Source organism: Berghia stephanieae, chromosome 14, assembly GCF_034508935.2.
Source record: "Berghia stephanieae isolate SIO BIC M18660-M18661 chromosome 14, UCSD_Bste_1.3, whole genome shotgun sequence".
In the NCBI taxonomy this organism is placed as follows: Eukaryota; Metazoa; Mollusca; class Gastropoda; order Nudibranchia; family Aeolidiidae; genus Berghia; species Berghia stephanieae.
The window spans coordinates 10,789,214-10,796,459 of NC_088373.1; positions in this window are offsets into that span (position 1 = coordinate 10,789,214).

Consider the following 7,246-nt stretch of genomic DNA (forward strand, 5'->3'; position numbering starts at 1 on the left):
ACGCAATGAAATGATTCACTCCCATTAAATTTTCATCGTAAATTATTTTATTATATTCACCGACTGGCCGTAACACGGGCCATTACTTTACGCTACAGTACGTCATTTTTAGTCACTGGTCAAGTTAACCAACTAGCCTTGACCGCCTTGCCTTGCCTTGTTTCGCGCAATAAAAATTATATGTGGTCCACATTTAGGGGGGAGGGGGAATTAAAATAAGTGGACTCCCCGTAGTGATTTGCAATTTTCCGAAGTGGACAGCAACACAAAATAGTATAACAGTCACACACACGGCAGTTTGGACAAAGATACATCCATTTATTCAGCCATCGAGTTTGTGATTCATTCATTCTTTTGTTCGTTTTTTTTTTCCCTTTCATCTTTATATCTCACCCCCCCCCCCCCCCCCCCTCACACTCGTTCACTTAATCACTCACGCACTCACTCACTCAACATGTACAGAACGCGTCACCGTACGTTCGACCACCGTTTGTCCATTGTGACTGTGAAAACGTGCGTGAGTTCGTGGTTTTATTACGTATCATCAAAATAGTACTCACCACTCAACTTCGCCAATAATAGCACTCACCTACAGCAGTTTGTTTATTTTAAAAATCGTTTTAAGTATGTCTTCGGTTTTTTCCATTTTGGTAACAAATAAAAGCGGTATTGTTAAATTCTTATATATAAGATTAATGCACGTGCGTGAGTACTTACATTGCGATCGAATTTTTTCAAAAAGAAAAAAAAATATATCAATTATTGCTCAATAGATTGTCCATAGTATATTTGATTTTGTTTACAAATAATAATAATAATAATAATAATAATAATAATAATAATATAATAATAATAATAATAATAATAATAATAATAATAATAATAATGATGATGACAAATCGATAATGTGATAAGAAAGTAGTCCTTCAGAATCATTATATGATATAAGGCGTGAATAATGACGTAGCAATTGCTTGTTACCTTTTAGATAGGACGCTATTCTATCGCAAAGTACTTTCCGTCACCGCTGCTAACAAACCCAAGGTGAACACGAAAGTTAAAGTGACAAATTTATTTATAGGCTGTTAATTTATTTTGTTTATCACGAGTGAGTAAAATAATAAATACTCTTGCTTGTTTATTTCTTAGCGTGAGTATCCCGTCGCTTTCTGGCTAGACTGATAAGTAATAATTAATTGTGTTTGAGCCCAGAGCCTGGAAGTGAATATCAAGTCAGCTGTGAGTGGATGTATAATCTGGAATAGATTTTTAAAAATTTCCATTCATATCAAAACATCAGCAGAAGACAGACAGATAGATAGAAAAACGTATTCAAACATCCAAGGTGAATCTGGTCGTCGTCGGATTTAACAAAGTGGATTTGTGGATTGGATTAAAGTGTTAACGCGCACGTGATTCTATCGGATTTGTGGATTCGGAAAGGATATATTATATTGTATAATATATCACATTATATAATACTGTATAATATATTCAAGTATACGATATAACATTTGGCATATTGGATTGGATTGAATCTTTGACATGTGAGTACTCTTACTATTTTTGTTCTTTATATATATATATATATATATATATATATATATATATATATATATAGTTAATCTCTCTATCTGTCTCTCTCATTCTCTCTCTGTGTCTCTCTCCTTCTTTCTCTCTCTCTCTCTCTCTGTCTCTCTCTCTCTCTTTCACACACACACACACACACTCTCTCTCTCTCTCTCTCTCTCTCTCTCTCTCTCTCTCTCTCTCTCTCTCTCCAAACTCAAACACATATTCACTCTCATTTCCTACAGAGATTTGGAGATAAAAGCAAAAATCAGAACTAAACAAAAAATACACCACCCAAACAACAACAAAGAAAATACGATTGAGAATTACACAAACATTAGTACACACCATGGCGTACTACAACAGCCTTAAATTTTAACAAAGAAAACAAAGACAGACAGCACGTGATGTCATCTAAAGCGTTTAAAAATTACAACAGAGTCATTAAAACGTCATTAGAATGACGCAAAATATTGTCCATTACAACCATGTTAAAAACTAGGCCCATAAGCGGATCCGACTATCAGGCCTGCATACATGTACTTGTCGCACCCACCCGTACAATCTATTCTTTCTTTCCCCATCAAAAAAAAAAAACAAACAAACAAAAAAAAAAAACAAAGAAAAAATAAATAAAGATTAAAAATAAAGAAAGACAATTAAAGAAGCGCCTCCGTCCTTCAATCAATCCATTAATCCCGATTCATCTTAATCACAATTCCATCACTCAATCCCGCCTCACTTTTCTCTCATTCATCACCCATTCATTCATTCATTGCACTCATCTCTATCTCCCATCTCTTCGTCTCTCTTAATTCCATATCTGCATATTATCATCATTTGGGCTACCAATAAAAACAATCACGACAGACACAATGAGAAGGGTGGGGGTGAAAACGTGTGGGGTTGGGGGCGGGAGTGTGTGTGTGTGGGTGGGGGGGGGGGGTCTAGGAGAGGAAGAAAAAACACAATGAAATGCTGCGTTTAAAATGTTATTTTTTTTCTTTTTTTTTTTTCTTTTTGGTTCTTCCCCACCTCCATTCTTCTGAGTTACTGTGAAATTCATATCTGTATAATCACTCTGCTTAAAAACACTGAAAGAAAGATGTATAATTAAAAGGAGAGAGAGGGGGTAGAGAGGAGAGAAAGAACATGATGAGATTCAGGAGAGAAAATTAAAGAGAATGGGAGAGAAGGATGAATGAGGGAGAGTGTGTGTGTGTGGGGGGGGGGGGGGAAGAGAGAGAGAGAAAGAAACAGCGAGGGGGAGGGGGTGGGATGACGGAGGAAGGCAAAAATATGTAGACAGATAGATAGATAGATAAACGGATAGATAGGTAGACAAACTGACAGACAGACAGATAGATAGAGAGAGATAGATAGATAGAGAGAGAGTCAGAGAGAAAGAGGGAGTAAGGGAGAGAGAGAGAGAAAGAGAGAGAGAGAGAGAGAGAGAGAGAGAGAGAGAGAGAGAAGCGGTGGGGGTGGGGGGGGGGGGGATTCATACATTATATTTCTACACATCTTCATCATCATCCTATCCATCTCGTCCAGCGTCCATCGTCCCTATCTCTTCCCCCATCTCTCACTCCCCAGTTCAATTTTTCACCTCTATCAATCATGGTGTCATTTCGTGGAGGGAGAGGAAATTATTATTTTGTTGGTGGTGGTGGCGGGGGCAGGGGCAGGGGCAGGGCAGGGGGGGGGGGTGCAGTGATAAAGAAGTTATTACTTGAATGAAATTGGGAGACTACAGAATGAAGGAGAAAGAAAGAAAGAGAGAGAGAGAGAGAGAGAGAGAGAGAGAGAGAGAGAGAGAATGTGTGTGTGTGTGTGTGAGTGTGTGTGTGTGTGTGTGATGAGACTAAGTGGTATTACACACAAACACTCACACACACACACACACACCCAGAGGGAGAGTGGGAGGGAAAGAGAGAGAGAGAGAAAGGATAGAGAGAGATAGAGAGATATAGAGAGGGATAGAGAGATAAATTGATTTTATTTTAGATACTTTTAATTTTAATACTTCTATTTTAATAGAAAATCATGAATTTTTAACGACCAGGTCGGGTTGCGATCTCATTTGATGTGTGACGTCTGAAAGATAAACAGTAAACAACATAAGAATATAATGTAAACAAAGAAACAATCTGAAAGAATCAAAGACAAAAACAGATGCCTCAAACTCCATGCTGCACTGATAAAGAAGATACGTAATCGTACGTATTTTATTATGAAATAAAAGATTCTGTTTTAATTTCGTTTCCAGGTTTTTGGGTTTAAATATGCTTGATTCAATGGACATTATTTTACATTGGGTTTAGAGCGAGCGGCGTGTATATATATATATATATAATATATATATATATATATATATATATATATATATATATATCTGTGTATATTATATATATATATATATATATATATATATATATATATATTTCTGTGTATATTATATATATATATATATATATATATATATATATATATATATGCAGGTCTGACATCCGAACCAAACCACTTATGGGCCTAGTTTAACATTGTTGTATTGGACAATATTGTTTTGCCTCATGTTTTGAGATTTCTATTTACAACAATGAGCCCATAAGGAATTGGGTTATCAGACCTGCAAATAAGTCCACGTCGGTTTATAGTGTATTATTTCCACTACAATTATGAGCCTGTAACAATTTGGGCGATCAGACCTGAAAAATAATGTAGACGTTGATATTATTTCATCGATGTATTTAAATTTAATTTTTAAAAATGGGTCATGTAAAAACGAAGTGGGAAAGATTATTTATCTAAATTTTGGCCGTGGAAAATAGAACAGATCTCTTATTTGAAAGTACCATGTGTAGTATATAATATTAATAATAATAATAATAATAATAATAATAATAATAATAATAATAATAATAATAATAATAATAATAATAATAATAATAATAATAATAATAATAATAATAATAATAATAATAATAATAATATATCGTTTGGTGTGGGATTTGTTATGTTTTATTTGAACGGCCAATGCAATCCGCCTGCACCGTCAAGCACCTCCATACAGACAATCGCTGTTTGAGAAAAAGATATCTCATCTGCCGAAGACATTAAAATTTTATTCACCAAAAAATTTACCGTCAACTCTTGAAAAAGACGTATTTGAAATTTTTAGCCAGAAAACTCATCCTTCAAATAATATCGGTTGAGTAATTAATATGACCTTCATCTTGGCAAAAAAAAACTCTCAAACCTGGGATTTCACGAAGTCTCGGGTTTGAGACTTTTTGCCAAGATGAGGGTCATTTGAATCGATTGATATTTGAAGAACGAGTTTTTAAGCCAAACTTTTTAATTCGTGAACTTTTAAAATTTTCTTTCCAGAGTACGGCTGAAAATGTCTTCATGTCAAAAAGATTATTTATGCAATAAATGAGATTCATTTCTCCTGCGCATGCGTAGTGAGTCCGAGAACAAAGGATCGGGGGAAGAAAATGAAAATAATTTGGGAATCCTGGTCAGGTTTTAGATGCATTAATTTATAATTTAGATTTCTGTGATGGCATTTTTACTGCTGCGGAATGGGGCTCATGAGCCTTTGAATTCGTAGGGGGTTTTTTTTAAATTTATTTTTAAGACAATTGAAATGTGTTTTGAGTTTGTTGTTTTTACGTGAGAGAAATTTGAATGGAATGGAATGGGTTGTCGGTGATTAATGATATCTTATCTTGAATAATACTGTCTCTCTGTCATTCTCTCTCTCTCTCTTTCTCTCTCTCTCTCTCTCTCTCTCTCTCTCTCTCTCTATATATATATATATATATATATATATATATATATATATATATATATATATATATATATTTCTCCCTCTCTATTCTATATATCTATCTATCTCCCTCTTGGTCTCTCTCCATAAACATATACTTTTGTGTTTTTAATGCGAAATTGTGTGTGTGTGTGTGTGTGTGAGAGAGAGAGAGAGAGAGAGAGAGAGAGAGAGAGAGAGAGTTTCCCTACCCCCCCCCCCCCTTCCCCATTATCTCTTCCACCAAATTTCTTACTTTGTGATTGTTTAAAATTGGCCAGCAGTGTCACATCAATGGCTGGACGACGACGGACTCATTGGACATTGGACGACATGTTATTAATTGTCACTCACGATGGACGGGGGGCTGGGGCTGATTGACGTTTTATTAATGCAATATTATTGGTATTATTACGCTTTGTGGTGATGGGTGGTGGTGGTGGTGGTGATGATGGTGGTGGTGGTGGTGGTAGGATGGTATTAGTATCAGTTAGTTTCCTTTAGGAACGCCACTGTGTTTTTGTTTTGTGGTCCAAGTTGCCATTGTGGCCTTTATTTATTTATGGTCATCATGACCCTGGTGGTTGTGAAAGAGAAGAATTGAGCGTATTCTTTTGAATGTGCTCAAAGCACTTTACAGGGTGTCCCAAGCCAATAGCAGCACGCAATGAAAAAAATGGGACGAGTTATGTGTCCGTTAGCAAGGCGCTACATATTCTTTTCGACTCTTAAAGATTTTGGGTGAAAAATTGTTTTGTTTTGCTAGTTTTGTTGGGGGTTTTTTTGTGTTTTTTTTACAAGAACTTAAATCTGCTCGATCCATTGTGGAATTTCAACCTATTTTTACAAATATGAGTAAAGATCTTTTTCCAATGGCTGAACTTTGTTCTACTCACAGCGGAACTCGACCTTTCGACCTACAGGTCACATTCCAAGTGTCAGTGTCATATCACTAGACCACTTTTACTATTTATCGATGATGGTAATAATGGGGAGGAAGGGGGGGGGGGTAGTGGCGAAATGAACCTTTATTATGTTATTATGTTTGTTGTTGTTGTGGCTGTCGTGGTGGCTAGGGACCTGGGGCTGTGGTCGACCTGTTTTGTGTTTGGGTGAAGTGAGGGACAGTTGATGATATGGCTTCGACGTGAATATTGGGATACCTAAGATAATGAAAACACGGAAGAAAACATAAGGCGTGTGCGCATGGAGTGTGAGCGGTAGTAAGGGGTGGACGTACGTTTATGGGTGAGTGGAATTTTATAATTGTATAGGGTGTGATTTGAAAGAGGAGAAAGATTTGGAGGTCAGATAGAAACAGAGGATGTCAGATGAAGAAGGGTGGGGGGGGGGGGGTGAGATATTGGTGGGAGAGAAAAGGAAGAAAAGTACGTGTGTGTGTGTGTGAGAGAGAGAGAGAGAGAGAGAGAGAGAGAGAGAGAGAGACTTGACAAATCCGTGTGATTTGTGATAGGAGAAGAGGCAGATAGAAAGAGAGAGACGAAAGTATCAATATCAAAAAGTATCAATTTAATTAAGTGGTGTAAAGAATCCTTTGTCCAATTTTCTATCGTTGACAGAGCGGGGCGCGCCACTCACCACTCGCCACACGACACGCGCCGCCCCTGCCCATTACCGCAACAACCAACGCTTCACAACGGGATGACGAATTATTGTGTCGTCTGCAGGATTGCCAGATTGGTTTTTTATTGTTTTCCCCCCTTTATTTTTAAATTGGGGGGGGGGGGGGGAGTCTTATGATGGAAAAAAAAATTGGAATCAGACATTTAAATCAACAAGCCTGCATCCTGGTCGTTCTCTATATGAGTCCAGTTATATTCAACTACGAGACACGGTCGT